The sequence below is a fragment of the Cupressus sempervirens genome, chromosome 5, assembly GCF_028749045.1.
Source record: "Cupressus sempervirens isolate cs-2001-9-10 chromosome 5, ASM2874904v1, whole genome shotgun sequence".
NCBI lineage: Eukaryota > Viridiplantae > Streptophyta > Pinopsida > Cupressales > Cupressaceae > Cupressus > Cupressus sempervirens.
The window spans coordinates 563,968,169-563,989,910 of record NC_143122.1 but is presented as its reverse complement, the minus strand read 5'-3'; positions in this window follow the sequence as shown (position 1 = coordinate 563,989,910).

The window sequence follows — 21,742 nt, the reverse complement described above, 5'->3', positions numbered from 1 at the left end:
TTGCAATGGCATGCGCTGTACATGCTTGAAAGTATTCTATCACATCATTTTTCATTCTTGGCCAATAAAAATATTTTTGTAGTATAGCAGTAATCTTACCTATTCCAAAATGATTAGCAACCTTACTATAGTGAGCTTCTCATATTCACTTCTTACGTTCTTCCCTAGGAACACAAATCTAGCCAAGGTGGCAAAGCATTCCATCTTTTAAGTAATAATCATTCACATGTTTACCTTCAACAAGCTGAGTATAAACATCAAAAAATTCATTATCCTATCCATACAAGTGGACCCAATTTTCTATTTGGTGACCACATGATTCTAATACCATACTTATTCTTGCAATTGGTAGCCTACTTAGACAATCTGCTACCTTAGTGGTGCTTCCTTTCTTATGACAAATGTTGAGATGAAATTGTTAAAGATAAGTTGACCATCTTTGGTGCCTATCATTCTGTAATTTGCCTTGTGTTTGCAAAAATTGAAGGGGTTTGTGATCTATGTGAATGATAGTCTCCTTTCCCAATATATAATGTTTCCACTACTTGCAAGCTTGAACAATAGTGTATAATTCTTTATCATAGGTGGGGTATCTATGCATTGTATCAAAAAAAGTCTCACTATGGTAGGCAACTAGATGTCCATGTTGCACAAGGACTATTCCCAAGGCATATTATAATGCATCAGTTTGAATTTCAAAAGATTTTTGTAAATTAGGAAGAGATAAAATAGGTGTAGAACATAACCTTTGTTTCAACTCCTCAAGTTCTTGTTGTTGAGCACTTGTCCAACTGAATTTTTCTTTCATACCTCCTTGTAATGATGAATTCAAAGTCCAAGACAAATGTGAAAATCCAAACACAAATCTGCAATAAAAGTTAGCTAACCCCAAGAAGCTACACAACTCTGTGAGATTCCTTAGAGCAGGCCAGTCTTTAATTACTTAGATCTTTTTAGGATCAACATGAACACCTTCACTATCAATAACATATCCCAAGTACTTAATACTTTTCATACCAAAATAACATTTTTCCTTATTTTCATAGAGTCCATGGGCTTGCAATGCAGACAATATCTATTCCACACGTTGCAGATGTTCTTCCCATGTTTTACTAAAAATTAGAATATCATCTAGATACACAACTATAAAAGAGTTGGTGAATGGCCTAAGCACATCATTCATCATCCTCATAAATGTAGCTAGGGCATTTGTGAGGCCAAAAGGCATCACCAACCATTCAAATAATCCCTCTTTAGATTTAAAAGCAGTCTTCCATATATTTTTTGGATCAATTAGTACTTGATGGTATTCAGATTTCAAGTCAATTTTAGTGAAGAATTTTGCCTCTCTAAGCTAGTCTAAGAGATCATCTATCAAAGGAATTGGATATCTATTTTTTACAGTTATCTTATTCAACAATCTATAATCAATATAGAGCCTCCATGTAACATCCTTTTTCTTTGCAAGAACGATTGGGTTACCACAGGGAGATGCACTTGGGCAGATATGTCCTTTTTGAACCAATTCTTGTATCTGCCTTTTATCTCATTATTTTCTAGAACCAACCTCCTATATACTAGCTCGTTAGGAAATGAGGTTCCTAGTATCAAATAAATAGAGTGTCTACCTTGGAAATGTGAGGGTAACCCTGTTGGTAACTCAAACACATTCTGATATTTGGTTAATATCTGATCCATTGATCTTTGTTGTTTTGTTGTGATGGACACCATGGAATGAGAATTACACACACTTTTCTTTTGTTCCTTAGGACGAATCATCAATAACACAAATGTACCAATTTGGGCTATTAATCTTCTACATTGTTTTGTACTAATCAAAGATGCAAAGCGTGTAGGACTTACCTCTGGAATCCTATACTTTTATCCACCTAATTTGATTGTCACACTTTGTAGTGTAGACTCATACACCCCATGACATTGATACATGTATGGCTATCCTAACAAAATATCACACACATCAAGAGGAGCTACATCACATATCACCTCATCTTTGAATGGTTTAATGGAATATGATAGACAACATTGCTTGTTTACTTGAATATCTCTCCCTTTGCTCACCCATCCCATAGAATATGGTTGTGGGTGTGATGTTTTCTTCAAATTTAGTCTTTTTATAGTCTCAATGGATATCAAATTCTTTTGACTACCACTATTAACAATAAAATGCAAAGCTTTTCCTCCAACCCACATTTGTGAATGGAATAGTCTCTCTTCATCATCATGAGAAAATACCTTTGTAGTGGACACTGTGGCATATGGGTCAGCCTCAATGATTTGTCCATCCTCCTTTTGTTTTCTAAAATTTGTTACCCTGGGTGCAATAGCTTCTTCATGGGTTTTCATCATTAAATTTTTTTATAGTTCTACAATCATCGATGTTATGAGAGGGACTTTTATGGACTTCACACCACATACCTGGGTTTTGCCCTATTTTCTTTATGCCCCATGTATTCTTTGCTGGTGAATTTGGAGATGGCTCCATGGCTGTCTATTTTCCCATTGGCTTATTACCTTGACCTTTCCATTTGTTGTTCATTGAATTTTCCCTCCTTTTTTGTTTGAACTTCTCCTCAATTTTTGATGCATATTTAAAAGCACTAGACAATGTTTCTATATTCAAGAAATCCATTTTAGTCTAAATATATCTATGAAGACCACTATTATACTTTAGAACTTGATGTTTTTCTGAGTCTTTGATGCCAAGCTTTGCAGAGAGAGCATGAAATATGATGGTGTACTCTTGAAGTAATTGGTCTTTATTTTGTTAGAGTAATTGCCATTGCATATATTTATGTTCATAGGTATCCTTAGGGTAATATTCTTGTTTTATATGCTCTATAAATTCTTCCCATGTGGGTTTTCCATTAAACATCATAGAAAATTCATGTTCATCCTGAGCCTCTTGGTTTTCTTTAGTTGTTTAGTGAACTTCCCATGCCAACTTCACATGATTCTGAACTTTAAGGAGGGAAAAGGTTCTTTTTTCAATATCTGAGAAATTATTAACACAAAAGTACCTCTCCAATTTGGACAACTAGTCATCAACAACATTTGCATCAATTTTTTCTTAAAAAGTTGGAATATCAAAATTTACCTATACTTTGAATGGGGTTTTCCCACCAAATTTTGGATTTCTTAGACTGGCCTATGCCTCTCCCTTTCCAAGCATCTCTAAAAATTATTTCATCATTTCTTCATGTTGCTTATTTACTGTCTCTTCTAGCAGTGTTTGGAAGGATTCATCCATCCCCTCATTTTGTTGTTTTTCCATCTACAACCATGTGCATCTCAAAGGAAGATAATCTGAGAGATCTCTTGTGCCCAATCCCAAACTTCGATAAGCTAATCACATATGATGGGACATACAAGATTAAAAAAGATCTAATACTACTGATCTATATTAAGAATTTAGATTACAATGCCTGGTGTAGAATCTGTGGTATTGTGAATTAAATGAAAAACCATTAAAATGCCACAATAGAAGATTTTCAAGTCAAAAGTGATCTATTCCATTCAAAATAGAGTTTATACAAATATGATGGATCCCAAGGGTCATCACTATCCCTTGGAAATGAAAATGAAGAGTCCACAAGATAATTAGTTACAAAATAAATCCGAACAACTATAAAAAAACTACAAAAATTTATATTAAACAATACGTCTACTTGTAGAAGTCATAACTTTCTACTCGTAGCTCAAAATCACAAACCGTTAGAATTTATAGAAAGATCTTCTAAAGTTATACATTTTGTGTTTAAAATCTTAAGCATAGCGCTATGCCTTCTTGGCCCTTTTGAAGCCTAGAAATGTAGTGGAGGCCACAAAAAATGCAAAATACTAGAACATAGAAAATACCAAAAAAATAGATTTTGGTATTTTTTCTTTTATGTTTGTGCCAACATCTTTTGCATCTTCCTAGACTATGTTTTAATTAGTAGCAAAGTGGAAAATGCAATTCATCATACTATCACACATTCTAACCCCAATTAATGAGTTGATGATGTGAATGAGCATAGGCAATAAAAGAGGTTAAGGATAAATGCATCACTTGGTTGCATAGATTTGTGTAATAGGTAAAGTTTATGTCATGATGCTGCAATGAGGGAATAACACCTAGATGAAAGAATGAATGCAACATCACATAGTTAACATAGATCTCTTGCTAAACTATTGTGAAGGGGCAATAATATTAAAATATGAAGTAGTGCAGTATCACAAGTTTTAAAGGTATTAAGTGACAGATGGTGTAAAGCTACAAACTACTAAGAAGTGAAGCCTTAATTGCATAGTCATGGATGTGAATGGGAAAAGAAGAGATTTTGGTGTGAAATGGAAAAATAGTCTTGTTCACAATGTTGCACCTATGAGTTTTAAGGCATAAAATGGCTTTCAATGGCAAATTATGAGCTTAAAAAATATGGGATGAACTAGATGTATGAAAATTTGAAAAAGCATAGATTTGGCCTATTTTTTGAGAATTAATAGGTTTTCAAGTGTGCTACCCTTAAATTCCAACTAAAGCCATGTTCTTATCATAGAAATTGATAAAACCTAGAGAAAAATATATTTCCATTACTATTTTATTAGTTGTCTAAATTTTCTAAGAGTTTTTTTTTTTGTACAAAAGTGATATTTACATGATTTTCATCATTTCAGCATACATGATTAATCAATTTTCTTATGGAAAATGGCTTAGAGAGAGGGAGAGTTAATTGTACAAGCAACAATCAAACAACCAAATGCCCCAGCAAAGGTTCCAAGTAAATTTGTAGAGGCATGGATTTATATTTTTCTTGGTTCAACTAATGCATAGAAAGCAGATGATTTGGTATTCAAAGACCCATATGTTATGGAATACAATTGATTAATTTTGTATTGTCTTTGATGTTACCCAAATGTCATATCATTATTAGTTAGTATATGCAGAGCTCACTTTGGTAGTGAAGATAGTTTTCTGTGTCTACCAAGCATTCATGTGATTGCCTAGTTCAGAAGGCAATGTCTATCAAGTTCACTCAGGCGTCAAAGGAAAGTATGCAGAAGATGAGTGTAATTGAGCTTACTTGGTAAATGAAGGAAAGTTGGATGGAACCAGTGCTAACCAAGCTCACTCAGTTGTCAAAGGATTTGTACAAGTTTGCAATGTTAATTGAGCTTCTGTTGTTAACATAGGAAATTACTTCTGAGTTAGTTTCTATTGAGTTGGGTTGACTAACAGAGGATTTTCTTATTTTGGCATATTAAGCTCAATTGATTCCATCCAACTAAAGTGATGAATATTAATTAGTCTAAGTTGTACTTGAGTTGACTTGAAAAAGTGAAAGATATAAGTATAAGGTCAAGTTGTGATTTCAAAGTGTGAGTTGGTGTGAAAAATATGAAGATGTGATTGAAGATTTGATGATGAGAAGTGTAAGTGAGTTTGAAGGATAAGTAGAATATCCTTGTGGAGTAGAAAAGCTATATTCAATTAGGAAGGATCAAGTGCAAGCTAGAATAGAGATTTTTAATGAGCAATTTAGTTGCATTCAAACAAGGTCATCTAATTGTTACTTTCTAACCATTGTAGCAGTGATCTAAATCTCCTAATAGAGTTAGCTTAACAACTATTTGCAAATCCTCTAACAAGGTGGCAGTTCTATTGAATTGTCTAAAGACCTCTAACAAGGCCACTCCTAATAGGGTGATTAAATCCTCTAATAGGGTCACACCTAAAAGTGTTTTTTGTAACCTTTAATAGGGTTGGCTCCTAACAGGGCTTACTTCAAAAGAGTGAAAATGGTAACTAGTTGCAATTGATGGTTTTTCCCAAATTGGATTTCCATGTTAAATCTTGGTATCAAATGTGTTCGTGCTATTTTATTTTGTGTGTTTGTAACTAAGTTAAAGTAAGAGCAATAAAAAATAGCATCTAAAGTTTATATGTTAAGTATTTGCCAAACATATTCAGTAATTATTGAGTTACAACATTTTATGTATGTTTATCGAGCATCAACAATATTCAATTTTCAGATTGTATTTTGTACTGACATCTAAGGGATCTATGATTTATTTTAGTAGTACATGATTCACCCCTACCATCTCAGTTAATCCTCTTATATTTCCAACAATTGGTATTAGAGCTTTTGGTGCTTGTAGAGAAGGTTTCAAGGACCTACGCCAAAGATCAAGATGTCTTACAGAAGAGAGATCCCCAAGCTAAATAGAGACAATTTTGTAGCATGGAAAGGACTTATAAGGTTACACTTGGCTACCATTAGTGACTCAAGATGCAAGTTTTTGGAATGTTCAAAATGGGAAGAGTACTTTTGAGGGGGGGGGGGAGGGGGGGTGAATAAGAAGTACAACACTTTTAACCTTATTCAATCCTTCAAACATATAACTGAAAAATAATCTGCATGCATGTAGACATATAGAGTATTATAAAGTAAATCATAGGCAATATCACATAACACCAAAATTGATAACCCACAAACCCTCTAGGAATAAGAAGGTAAAATTGGGGTGGGGATGATACCCACAAAAATTACTCCAACAATATATATTCAACCACTTATGATGATTTTCCTTGTGAAAGGCCTGCCCTATTAAAGGCTTTGCACTATGTCAATAGCAACTTGGTTAGAGGATTTACAAACACTTTACATGAAGTGTCACCCTGTTAAAGGATTTACATAGGCTATTAAACCCACCTAATACATAGAATTTTCAATCACCTTCTCCAAAGGTTCTCCTACCTTGCTGTTAAGCTAACCTATCAATATAGAATTTTAGCATCTAATACAATGGTGAGAAAGTATTAGAACATTTGACTTGATAGTGTGCAATCTTTAATTGCTAGATTTAGGCACTTATCTTCTCTCCTTGATCTTGATCCTTTGAGATTTGATGTCTGATCGTGTTCCTTGTCCCTTATGCAATTCTGATCAACTGGATATAAAATTGTTGCTCTGTTTCTCTAAGTATTTCCTTCTTCACACTGAAATTTCACTATAATCTCCCCATACACTATTCTCATCTACATATGCAATGGGTTTTTGACCTCCTTTTAAAGATTGTGAAGACTTAGGGTTAGGTATGGATCTACGACCTGCATTGAATCTCAAATTCTCACTCATACCTTGCATTTTTTTTATTGGTTGCATGCCTTCTCCATTTTTCTAATTAGCTGCATGCAAATCTCATAGGGAATGTAAATGATTCGTCCTTATCCTTTTCCTTTTTTGAAATCTCTCTATGTCAGCTCCAAAAATGGTTTACATTTGAGTTTGTGAGGGTACAAACTCATATGCTAATTCTGTGTTACTTGGCACATATTAGATGGCTGGTGCTTGGCACATACTATCTTGGATTGCTCAACACCTATTGCATTACTATTTTTCTCGGCACCTATTATACTCTGTGTTGCTTGACACATGAGTCTTCCTAAATCACTCAGCACATACTATGCTCTATCTTGCTTGACATCTATTACTTTCTTGACACCTATTGGTGACTCAACACTTATATACTACTCGACACACATTGTGGCTTGGCATACATAGTGTATTCGACTTCAATACAAAAATGCTTAAGTGTGTTGACACTCAATTGTCAAAACTATCTAAGACCAACAATCACCCCTTTTGACATGAGTGTCAAAAACACTTAACTAATTATTATTGTTTTATCCTTATGAGTGCCTTATTTACAATAATACCTTAACTCCCCCTGAGCTAATTTGTGCCTTGTCATTTTTGCAATCAAAATTTTGTGCCCGATGTTTTTTGTCCTTTGTCCTATACCTGTATTCTATACTTGTTCCCCTATATCTGCTTATGGAATTTCTGCATTTGCATCAGACCTATTTTCCATATGATTACCAAAATTTCAAAATTTTGTGTCTCCCCCTTACTTTGTCTTATTTCTTGTCTCCTTTTGGCTACCTATAGACTTTCCACTTTATTCCCAAAATGAATGGAAGAATGTAATCAAAATTATCAAAATTTGGTATTTCTCCATATACATACTTCCTCCTAATGTATATATATCTCCCCCTTATTATTTTTCTCCTCCTTTTATTAATTCTCCCCCTTTTTTGACACTAATGTCAAGGGTTCTAAGGATTAATACCATACTTAGCCAAAAATGTACTATTTACCTCCATTATTATTTTTAGATTTACATCCCAATTTTCTAATGCAATGTTTAGTGACTTGTACTGGATGGTAGTCTCTAAAGCAAGGTGTACAAGTCCATCTAGGGTAGAAAGATTTGGATCTTTCTTTAGGACTATATCTGCATACGCTTGCTCCTCATGGAGGATATCTAAATGTGGGGTTATGGAGGACTGGATTTGCATCAATTTTGCCTTAATATTTGCCTCCTCTATTGTTAACATAGCTAATTCCCTTTGTGTGTGAAGCCTCTATGAAAAATGCTTCTCACTCTAAGCTGGATCTCTAGGTAATTGCATGCTAGAGATTTTCGAGTTCCTTTCCAAGCTCATTATTCTTTGATTGGTTTCTTGTGTGAAATTTTAAAAATCACATAACTTCTTATACAATGAAAAAATGTTTTCCAAAACAATTTTGGCCTTATCTATTGTCTTGGCCAATTCTACCTATTCAAGTGCAATTCCACTTGATATCTTCTCATTAACCCTTCGTTGAAACTTTCTTTTTGACCATTCCATTAATTTGGCATTTGTGTCATGGTCTTCATTAGTCACCTGATCAACTATATTTGATAGTTGTTCTACTATAGGCTTTTTTTCCATCTAGTGACTGCAAGCTGAAGGCATCCATGAAGATGTATTTTATCTCATTCAATGCTTTCCTATACTTATATTCTCTTCTCAACACTTCTTGTCTCTTTCTCCTATCTAGTGCACTTTTTATTTCATTTATCTTTTCTATTGTGAGGGTATTGGATTCATAGGAGGGAATGATGATTTTTTCATCAAGTTCAGGATCTCCATAGTGAAGTATCCTGGCTACCTTGCAACTTGCTCCTCATCTCTTGTCTCCTCCTTTTTTTCTTCTTGACTACCTTTATTACTAATAATTGCTGGGGGTGAACTTGTTGACTATTCTTTTTTTCCTGTATCTTCCCCTATTGCTGCATTCGGCATCTGAAGTGCATCATTTACTGCTTTTGGTGGAGATGGTGATGGAAGTAGTAGGAGTTTAGTAGCAGTGTATGTAAAAGGTTGTTCCTTTGGCTTCACCTTTTCTTTCTAAGGTTCTACTACTACTCTTTATAGCTCATCTACACTCACCAATATAAGGCTTGTACACAACTATGCCTGTAGGGTAGATTGGTGAAGGATCTTTGAGAGATCCTCTGTAGTTAAAGGATTGATGTTGTGACATGAGGTATCAGTAGCATCCTTTATTTTTATGGTCTCTATAGGTGTAATAGAGGCATGAGGAGGGCTAGGAGGTGGCATTTGTGTGTCTTGTACACTTTTTTCTTCCTATCCATCTAATGCCTTTTCCTCTCCTTTAGCTGTATTCTCCTCTTCTTCCTCCTTATTTGCTTCCTTTTCTTCTCTTCCTTCCTCACCTTTCTTCTCCTCTTTCTTTTCTGTCTCCTTTTCTTCTCTTTTCTTTGAACTAGCCTTAGCCTTATATTCTTCATCAAATACATCATCAATGGACTTGTATATTGATTTCCACAATTTTGTGGATTTATTTACAACATCCTCTATCTTATTTTGAAGAATGATAAATGCTCTATTCTTAGGAGAAAATTTATTATTGTGCCTTTTATTTGTCTTAGCTATTTGACCTTTAGTCAAGTTTGGTAGTAGTCTAGCTAGGGTTGATTCCCTTATTTCCTTCTCCATTTGTAAACAAAAATGCCACTTATCTGTAACTATCTTATATAGCTCCTTGGGCATTGTACTATCTAACTCTAGAGGTGTGTGTTTGAATTCAGCCATCATTGCATACACTGATTCCTCTATTTTATTTTGCTTTTCTTCATTGAGCTTATTAAAGTCTATAGTCTTTAAACCATTCAAGTTTACTTTTCTAATATTTACACATAACTTATCAATGGCTAACTTTGTGGGATGACTTACCACTTTAAATTGGCCGATGTCATCTGATTCTGTTCTCTCTTCATCTGAGTCAGGATGGGCAACATATCTCCTTCTTTTCCTTGGTTCTTCACCAGTCCTCTTTTGTGACTTTCTTTTTCTCTTTGACCTCATCTTTTGCCTTTTGAGTTGTAGCCCTTGTAGTAGGTTTCTTTGCTTTGATTTCAATGGGCTTTGACTCTTTCTTTTCCTTTGGTTGAGGTCTAGGCTGAGTTCTGGCTTTTCTTTTGGTGGCTTTGGCTTTAGTAGGTGCTTCCTTGACTTCTTCTTCCTCAACACCTTCTTCTTTGTCTTCTCCTAGGCCCTATGTCAATTCTTATGGCCCTTGCCCTTTATCACCTTCTTCCTCACTGTCACCTTTAGCTTCTTATGCTTCTTCTTCACCTGCTTCACCTTTAATATCTATTCTGAATGTCTTCTTTATTTTTCTTATCATTTTATCTTTCTTCTTTACTACAAAATTTGTCTTCAAATTTGTCACCACCCTAGATCTAACAATATCATAAGTTCTAAAATGAGGAGCATCCTTGTCAATTTCTTCTATAAGTAAAGCAATGATTACAGCTAAAGCCTGGTCTACATCAAGCTCATATCCAAGTGGCCTAAGCCATCTTACTCTAGGTATCATGGCTTAGATGTAGGTATAATCTATGTCAACCAAGAAACAAATATTATTTGCATGTTTCTCAACCAGTGATACTGGTATCCTCATCCTTTCTTTCATGGACTTCTTGAAGTTCTCAAAGTAGCTTGTCAGCTAAACATCAAAATTGTCTCCTATTTGCTCAATAAATTAATTGATTTGTGTGACAATTGTCTTTTTTGAATCCCATCTAACCTTTCCAATTGATGGAAATTCCTTCATAACATAAAAAAATTATGTAGACTAATACTGATCCAAATTTGCACTGAGCTCCTTTAGATTTCCTTATGGCTCCCAAATTTTCATTGATTTTTTGTAGCATGAGCTCTACTAGATCATAAGTGTGATCCTTCTTTACAACTTTATATGCTACATCTACTGCTATACACGACACACTGTTCAATCTACTTGATTGATAGAATTTATGAGATATGACTCTGACAACAAAATCTAGTAGGGGATCAATAATGGTATCTATGGTAATTCCCCTATTATTCCATTTGGCACCAGTGTTCTTCTCTATGGCCTCCTTTTTATCACTTCTCAGAGTCTTGGGCTAATCTAGGGTTGGGAAACCAGTAACCCTATGAAAATTTTTCTTTGTAACCTTCACTGGTCTTATTTCTAACCAAAATGATCCATCATGAATTTGGCTCAACACTATATAAATCCATTCAATCTTAAATACAATGGGGAAAACTAGGGCTTTGGTTTAACCCTTCTTCTCAGCAATTTGAAACTTGTCCTTCAATACACCCTTGTCACACAGCTTATCAAAGGCATTGAAAATTTCTAAGTCACCTATGGCTCCAATTTTACAGTTGTAACATTTCTTGACATCTTGGACTATTATAACTTTGTCCGGAATGACTGACAAAGCACCTGCTGGGTCATTTTTTTAGGCAACTTTAGGTATTGGCCTAAATTTGGGCTATTTAACTTCATTACTAACAAGTTGAATCTCATGATCATCCTTTTCCTTTGTAGTTTTAGACCCAAAAGCCATCTTGACCAAACTAGTGTTTAATAATAAATAAATTTTCAAATACTGTGTAGCTCGACACTTGATGAAATACCTTTAAAATCAAAGAGTTCAGGTTGGATTGCTGTTGGAATTGGTTGCAAATCATTGCTAAATTTTTGTTTGGTCACCTCTATGCTCTTCTTATTTTCTCTTTTTGTTCGAATGGCTTGAAAATGAGTGATTTTCAACTTTTATTAGGTTTGAAACCTTGGATTTATTGCATAGTGCTTACAGCTATACACTCGACACTTGAAGGATTCATTGTAACTTAGCTCCCATTATGATTCATTTACTTGGCTTCCATTAAAATATCTCATTTGACATCAACTAGACTTTCCAACTCGATATTTATTGGTGTTTCACTCGGCATCCAAGGGTAGCTTGACATCTATAAAATTTTAATTTTAGCTTGACATCTTTTCTCATGCAAATTTCTTCTTGGAAACACTTCTCTATTCTTTTTGACTGATGTATGATATATCATTATATATATTAGTCCCATGTACCTATCTTGTACTTAATTGGATGAAGTGTGATCACTTGACCTCTTGGGTGAAGTGATCCATCCATTGGGTGTACTCGATCCATCTCCTCTTTGCCATGTCTTTTTCATCTCTGTCTTGATATGTTCCACATCAAATTTTTCTTTACCCTTGTTGACTTCTAACTTGGGTTCTTTAGCCTTTGTTGGATAGTTCTTGCTGACATGTTTTATCTTCAAGAAACTAAAACATGTGGTTTGGCTTAACCATCTACTATAATTTCCTTTGAAGTGTGTTCTTTTGTAGTTCTAAGGGACATGATCATATTCTTGGCAGTAGTGACAACTTTTCCTAGTGTTGTAATCCCAATTGTAGTAATGTGCATAGTTGTTTCTCCTTGCAGGTTGATTGGATGTCCACATAGGCTTTGATCTGCACTCAAAAGCTCTATGTCCATATTTTTTGTAGTTGTAGTAGTGACCTTCAAATCTTGGTGTCCTCATGAATTTGGTTCTGCAATCTTCTGTTGAGTGTCCTTGCATGTTACACTTGTGATAATAACCTTTGTTTTTGGATGTGTCCTATTGATTTGTCTTTCTACTCCTGCAAACATTAGTAGTGTGCCCCTTTTTATTATAGAAATGACAAGTAGGTTTGTTGCTCTTACCTTTGTTGTTTCTTTCTGCTACAGTCTTAGATGATTCTCCTTGTTCAGTGCTGGTGTAACCAAGTCCTAAAGTATCATTACTAGTCCTTGGTGATTTTAGTAATTGTTCAAAGTACCTAATAGCCTCATTTGGTTTGTTATAGCTTTCTGCTATCTCTTTTTCTCTCTTTAATTCATTCTGCATCTTCAAGGTGGAGATCTCAATGTCCTTCATGGTTAGCTCATGATGAGCATTCATCATTTGACTTAAGGTGTCTATCTACATGTTTGAGATATTTTCAAACTCAATTGTCTTCTCCTCCAATCTATTGGTAAGATTTCTCTTATCATCTTCAAGCATGGTTCTATCCTCAATTGCTCTCTTCTTTTGTTCAGTTATTTCACATAACATTATGGCTTGTGATTCTTGTTCCATTTTAAGAGATCATATCTCTTCTGCTTGAGCTCTATTTTTCTCCATCAATTCTGCTATTCCTACATCAAATTCTTTGGAATCTCCATTGGAAAATACTTGTGTGGTGTTAATCTCCTTGTAGTGTATGCCATTTTCAGCTATGACTATCTCCTTTCTTCTTTTTAAGGATTCTCTTAGTTCTCTCTGGCTTCTTCCACTTTATGTAGAGCTAATTGCACATCAATTATTTGATTGTCAATAGTTTTCCCAAGTTTGAAGACTTCCATCCTTCAGACCTTTTCTCTAAGCTATTAGGCTTCTCCTTGTGACAACCAAAGCTCTTCTACCAATTATTGGAATGTTCAAAATAGGAAGAGTACTTCTGGGGGGGGGGGGGGGGGGGTGAGTGAATCAAAAGTACAACACTTTTAACCTTATTCAATCCTTCAAACATATAACTAAAAAATAGACTGCATGCATGTAGACATATAAAGTATCATAAAGTAAATCACATGCAATATCACATAACACAAAAATTGATAACCTAGAAACCCTTCAGGAATAAGAAGGTAAAACTGGAGTGGGGATGATATCCATAAAAATTATAGTAGCAATATATATTCAACCACTTTTGATGGTTTTCCCTATGAAAGGCCTTCCCTATTAAAGGCTTTGCACTGTGCCAATAATGACCTGGTTAGAGGATTTTCAAACACTATACATGAATTTTCACCCTATTAAAGGATTTATAATAGACTGTTAAACCCACCTAATACATAGAATTTTCAATCAACTTCTCCAAAGGTTCTCCTACCTAGTTGTTAAGCTAACCAATCAATATAGGATTTCAACATCTAATACAATGGTGAGAAAGTATTAGAACATTTGACCTGATAGTGTGCAATCTCTAATTATTGGATTTAGGCACTTTATTTTCTCTCCCTGGTTTGATCCTCTGAGATTTGATGTTTGATCGTGTTCCTTGTCCCTTATGTAGTTCTGATCAACTGGATATAAAATTGTTGCTCTATTTCTCTAAGTTTTTCCTTCTTCACACTGAAATTTTTCTATAATCTCCCCATACATTGTTCTCATCCACATATGCAATGGGTTTTCAACCTTCTTTTAAAGATTATGAAGACTTAGGATTAGGTATGGATCTACGATCCACATTAAATCTCAAATTCCCGCTCATACCTTGCATTTTTTTTATTGGTTGCATGCCTTCTCCATTTTTCTAATTGGTTGCATGTAAATTGCATAGGGAATGTAAATGATTTGTCCTTATCCTTTTTCTTTTTCAAAATATCTCTATGTCAACTCCAAAAATGATTTACATTTGAGTTTGTGAGGGCACAAACTCATATGCTGATTTTGTGTTACTCAGCACATATTGGACTGTTGGTGCTTGACACATACTATTGTAGATTGCTTAGCACTTGTTGCATTACTGGTTTGCTTGGCACCTATTATACTCTGTGTTTCTCAACACATTAGTCTTCTCGAATCACTCATCACATACTATGCTCTATCTTACTCAACATCTATTACTTTCTCAACACCTATTTGTCACTCGATACTTATATAACATTTGGCACACACTGTGGCTCGACATACATAGTGTATTCGGCTTCAATACAAAAATTCTTAAGTGTGTTGACACTCAATTGTCAAAACTATCTAAGACCAACACAAGAATCTTGATACTAAATACAAGACTCCCACTGGAACATTATCAATTAAAGATATTTCTGAAAAGAAGAATCATAACATCATGATGATTGATATTGCATCTGCTCTTAGTTATGCTAAATTTGATGAAGTCAAAGACTACAAGAAAACTCATGAAATGTGTATCAAGATAAAAGATATATATCAAGAAGATGACAATGTAAGAAGAGCTAAGGCTAAAAGTTTTAGAGGTCATTTTGATTAGATAAAAATGAGAGAAGATGAGAACATTGCAAAATATGTGGAAAGGATCAAATCAAGTGTAAGTGCAACCAAAGCATCTGGAGGAGACATTGAAGAGAAACTAGTTCTAAGCAAGGTAATTAGAACTCTTCTTCCTATTTATGCAATTAGAGTGTATGCTATTCAAGAGATGAGATATGATTCAAATAATAAAATATCTTTGGATGCTCTAGTTGGAAGATTGATAGCTTTTGAGTTAGATAACTTTGATAACTATGTTCCTAGTTTAAAGGTTATTGAATCTACTTTTAAAGCTAAACTCTCACTCAAAGAAAAGGGTAAGAAATCAAAATCTAGTCAATTAGGAAGTGAAGAAGAAGATACATTAGAAGAAAGTTCTAATAGTGATCTTGAAGTTGTTGAAGCTCTACTTGCAAGAAAGTATTCCAAAAATAGAGGAAAGTACAAAGGTAAAGTTCTTTTGATCTACTTTTCTTATGAAGAAGTTGGTCACATTGCTGCTAGGTGTCCAAATAAGGGAATAAAAGATGAAAAAAAGAAATAAGCATAAAGGAAAGAAGGATTCAAAGAACTACAAGGAAAAAATTAAGAAATCTTGTTTTATAGATAAAGATTCTAAAAATAGTGAAGATGAAATGGTATATATTGCCGTGAAAGATGAATTTGATGATGAAGGAGATAAGATGGAACTTAACTCTCATGTTAGAAAAAATGATATATGGATTATTGACAGCGGTTGTTCACATCATATGACTAAAGAAAAAATAAAATTTGAGCACATGGAATATTATGATGGAGGTAGTGTAAGATTTGGGAACAATGAACCTTGTAACATAAAAGGAAAAGGATGTATTTCATTGACTAAAGAACTTGTATGTGACAATTCTTATTGGGTTGAAGGACTAAAGCATAATCTATTGAGTGTGGCATAGTTGAATAACATTGGATTCAAGGTAGAATTCATGAATGGACAGGCCAAACTATTGGATGGAAAGGGAAATCTGGTTGGATCTGACAAGCAAACAAAATGTAATCTATTTTATCTTGATCTCAGTGATTGTTCATGTTTTATTACTCAAGAAGAAGAAAGTTGGTTATGGCACAAAAGACTATGTTATGTAAACTTTTATAATCTAGTTAAGATAAGAAAACATAAAAGGGTAAGAGGTATTCCTAGTTTGAAGAAACCTGATATGGGACTATGCAAGAATTGCCAAATTGGTAAGATGGAAAAGACTAGTTTCAAAAGCAAAAACTATCAGTCAGAAGAAGTCTTAGAAATTGTTCATACAGACTTATGCAGATCTATTAGAATAGAGAGTTATAGTGGAGAAAAGTTTTTCATTCTTTTTGTTGATGACTATTCTAGAATGATGATTGTCAGGGATAACTTTAAGAAACCCCTCCCGAAAAAATATGTAAAATGCTGGTGAATTCAAAATTAAATATGCATGAAAAATTTCTAATTGATGGAAATTTTTTCTTTCAAGGCAAGGGAGAAAATTATTTCTATTGTCAAAATTTTCCTTTCCGTATCAAAATTTAATAATAACTGTGGCAAATTAATTTTTCTTTTGGTACACAAATAAATGTAGGCAATTTTTTTTGTTGGTCATAAATATTTTTGTAATGTAAGAGGAAAATTAATTATTTCATATAACACAAAATATTAATATAGTTGGATAATATGTTAGTTTTGAAAGAGAGATTATTTATTTCTTTGGTGAATTTATAGAGTTACAAATGGTCCATGGCCCACATGCCAAGTGTACATTATACAACGTACTTGTAGTATGCTAATCCATTAAGATTCAATTAATAATATGCCCTTTTTTATTGCCAACTTGGTCATCATCACTTTTAATGTTGTCATTTTATGGTGAAAGGAATTAATTTGGACCATTGATGCAATATAGATCAATGACTTTAGCTCTATTTCAAGCCCAATTTTAAATGACATACCATAAAGTCTAAATCTTCCCAAAGTTATGACACGTGTCCCAAAGACCAAAACATAAAATAGTTGGTTAAATAAGGATAGTTTGAGATGTAAGTTAGTAAAATGGAAGGTGATGCTCAACCCGAGAGAAAATATTATCTTATTTTAAGGGCGAAATAATATTGTCCAATAAGAAAACATTAAGGAAACGTTGGCAAAAATTTTAAAATATTTGTGTTTTAAATGTAGATTACACTGGCGATTGGACTAGGATTTGGGACCAATTATGTGTAAACTAATAAGCGATTAGCCTTGGATTTTGACCCAAATTATTTAATATCTCGACGACATGGTTAACCCCATATAAAGGTTTTTTCTAGCCAAATTATGATTTCCCAAAGAGATAGAATAGCCAATTGGCAAAGATTTGCCACTAAAAAAATCACTGATGACTATAATGTATCTAAAAGAAAAATTAGAAGCCTTTGTAAAATTCAAGTGTAATTTGGAAAGAGTAGAAAAGGAAACTTGAAAGAGGTTGAAATGCTTAAGATATGATAGAGGTGTGAATTCATCTCCAATGAATTCAATAATTTTTGCATTGAAAGAGGAATAAAAAAACAAGTATTTTCTCCTGGTACACCATAGCAGAATGGTATAGCTAAAAGAAGAAATAGATCTATCATGGATTGTGCAAGAATGTTACTCTCAAATACTAGAAGGAAGCTATCAACTCTACAATTCATACCTTGAACAGAGTATAGTTGAAGAAAGATTAAAACACAACTCCTTATCAGCTATGGTATGGATACAAACCTAATATAAGTTACTTGAAAGTATTTGGCAACAAATATTATATCTTGAAAGAGTCTAGAAAAGACAAATTTGATGTAAAAGGTAATGAAGGAATATTTCTAAGATACTCCTGTAGAAGTAAAGCATACAAATGTTTAAACTTGTCTACTCATAAAATTTTAGAAAGTTCACATGTTAAAATTAACGAGTTTGCAAAAAAGAGTGAAGAAGAAAGCAATGAAGAGCCCATGTTAGCAAGATATGTCAAAAGGCATCATGCACCTGATCAGATCATTGGAAAAAAATTTGATGGAACAATGACAAGAAGAAAATTAAAAGGTACATGTTTACTTATTGAACTTGAACCTAGGAGGGTTAAAGATGCTCTAGATAATGAAAGTTGGATTGAAGCAATGAATGAAGAGATAGAATAGATAGAAAATAACAAAACTTGGACTCTTGTTCTTAGACCCAAGGATAAAAATATAATTGGTACAAAGTGGATATTCAGAAATAAGTTGAATGAAGATGGAAAAGTTTCAAGAAACAAACAAAGATTGGTATGCAAAGGTTATTCTAAAAAGTGTATTGATTAATGTGAAACTTTTGTCTTGTAGCAAGACTAGAAGGTGTTAGAACTTTACTAGCATATGTAGCACATAGAGGATTTAAAGTGTATAAAATGGATGTCAAACCTATATTCTTGAATGAAATTCTTCATGAAGAAGTCTACATTGAACAACCAACAAGTTTTATAGATCCTAGCAAAAGAGACATGGTTTGCAAGTTACACAAAACATTATATGGTCTCAAGCAAGCTCCTAGAGCTTGGTATGAAAGACTTCATAACTACTTAGTATAGATTGGCTTTCAAAGGAAAAATGATAGTAGTAGTCTATATATCAAGGAAGGACCAGACAAGAAGATTGTGTTGGTAGAAATATTTGTTGATGATACTCTATTTACAAGAAATGATGACTTGTGCAAAGCATTTTTTGAAGAAATGAGTAAAGAATGTGAGATGTCCATGTTTGGTGAGATAAATTTTTTTGTTGGATTGTAGATAAAATAGGACAAAAATGGTATCTACATCATTCAATCTAAGTATATCAAGGAAATACTAAACAAGTTTGGAATGGAAGATTCGAGACTAGTTGGAACCCCTATGTCTACTAGACATAAGCTCTCCAAAAATGATGATTTCAAAGAAGTAGATCAGACCACATATAGATCAATGATTGGAAAATTGTAGTATGTAGTACACACAAGGCCTGATATTCCTCTAGTAGTTGGAATAGTGGCAAGATTCTCAGCAAATCCTAAGAAAAATCACATGATGACAATCAAGAGAGTCATGAGATATTTGAAAGGTACTGAAGACTATGGCTTATGGTATAAACTTAGAGGCAATTTGGACTTGAAAGTATTTATTGATGTTGATTAGGCAAGAAGTATTGATGAAGAAAAAGCACTAGTGGTGGGGCATTCTTTCTTGGTAAAAGACTAGTGTCTTGGACAAGCAAGAAGTAAAATTATACATCTCAATCCACAATAGATGTAGAATATGTGGTAGCAATAGTTAATTATTCTAACATTGTTTGGTTCAAACAATTGTTGGAAGGAATAAAGATAGAGATCAAGGATTCAATAACCATATACTATGGTAACACCGATGCAATCAATATATCAAAGAATCTAGTGATGCATACTAAAATAAAACACATTGCAATAAAATATCACTTCTTAAGAGAGCTAGTACAAGAGAAAGAATTCAAATTGGAATATGTTAATAAAAAGGACTAAATTGTAGACATATTTACCAAGCCATTACCTAAGGATGCATTTATATATCTAAGAGGTAAGCTAGGGGTCATTTCACTATCTGAAGCTCACTAAATGAAGTTTAGTGATGCATCAACTAGAACCTATTGAAGATTAATTAGTTGGTGTAGAATCAACAAGGGCATATTGCAAATGAATTACTACTTAAGGTACATTGGTATTAACAATTTTTTTGTCTTTGGCATGTGTTGTCAAAGAGGGAGAAGTTTACTATCATATCTTTGAGAAATTTTTTCAACCAGAATAAAGTAAGGAACCAAATAGGGAGAAATTTTCCAAAGAAAGAGAAGTTTTTTGTAAGAGGGAGAAAGTTATGTAAATGAACTTGGAAAAATTTGTTGCAAACAGAGAAAGAATCCAGTGAAACAAAGAGCTCATACTAGTAGAGGAAGTTCTCAAGTCTAAATCCAAAATTTCATTGTGCTATGACATATTGTGTTTCCATCAATGCCAAAGAGAGAGATTGTTGGATACAATTGATTAATTGTGTATTGTCTTTGATGTTACATTAATGCCATATTATCATCAGTTAGTATATGCTAAGTTCACTCAGGCCATTTTCTGTGAAAAAAATCTTCTATGTCTACTGAGTGTTCCTGTAATTGCCTAGTTCAGAAGGCATTGTCTACTGAGGAAGATGAGTGTTAACTAAAATCACTCGATAAATGAAGGAAAGTTGGATGGAACTAGTGCTAATTGAGATCACTTGGTTGCCAAAAGATTTTTGCAAGTTTGCAGTGTTAATTGACCTTTTGTTGGTTAACATAGGAAATCACTTTTGAGTTAGTTTCTACTGAGCTGGGTTGGATAATGAAAGATTTTCTTATTTTGGCATATTAAGCTCAATTGGTTTATCTATTGATTCTAGTTGACTAAAGTGATGAATATTAATTATTTTAAGTTGTACTTGAGCCAACTTGACAAAGTGAAAGATATAAGTATAAGGTCAAGTTGTGATTTCAAAGTGTGAGTGGGCATGAAAAGTATGAAGATGTGATTGAAGATTGAATGATGAGAAGAGGAAGAAAATTTGAAGAATAAGTAGAATATCCTTGTGGAATAGAAAAGATATATTCAATCAGGAAGGATCAAGTGCAAGCTAGAACAGAGATCTATAATCAGCAATTCAGTTGCATTCAAATTAGGTCATCTTATTGTTACTTTCTAACCATTGTAGTAGTGATCAAAATATCCTAACAAAGTTGGCTTAATAGCTATTTGCAAATCCTCTAACAAGGTGGTAGTTCTATTGAATTGTCTAAAGACCTCTAACAAGGCCACTCCTAATAGGGTGATTAAATCCTCTAATAGGGTCACACCTAACAATTTTTTTTTTAACCTTTAAGAGGGTTGGCTCCTAATAGGGCTCACTTTAGAAGAGTGAAAATAGTAATTAGTTGCAATTGATGGTTTTTCCCAAATTGGGTTTCCACATTAAATCCTGGTGTCAAATGTGTTCATGCTATTTTATTTTATGTTTTTGCAACTAAGTTAAAGTAATGGTAATCACAGATAACATCTAAAGTTTATACATTAAGCATTTACCAAGCATATTTAGTAATTACTGGGTTACAACATTTTATGTATGTTTACTGAGCATCAACAGTATTCAATTTTTAGATTGTATTTTACACTGACATCTAATGGATCTGGGATTTATTTTAGTAGTAACTGATTCACCCTCCCCTCTTAGTTACTCCTATTATATTTCCAACATATGTATTGTGTAGAGATGCAAAGGTGCTTGATAGGAATCGATATGAATTTTTTTGGTTCTTTTACTAGAATAGAGTTGTAGAAGTTCTAGTATGTAACCCTTGGGCGAGGAATTTGGGCAAGCTAATTATGCCAAAAGTATTCATGGATGTAGATCTAGTAAAAGCCTTAATCAAATGTTATAATCTTATCAATAAGAC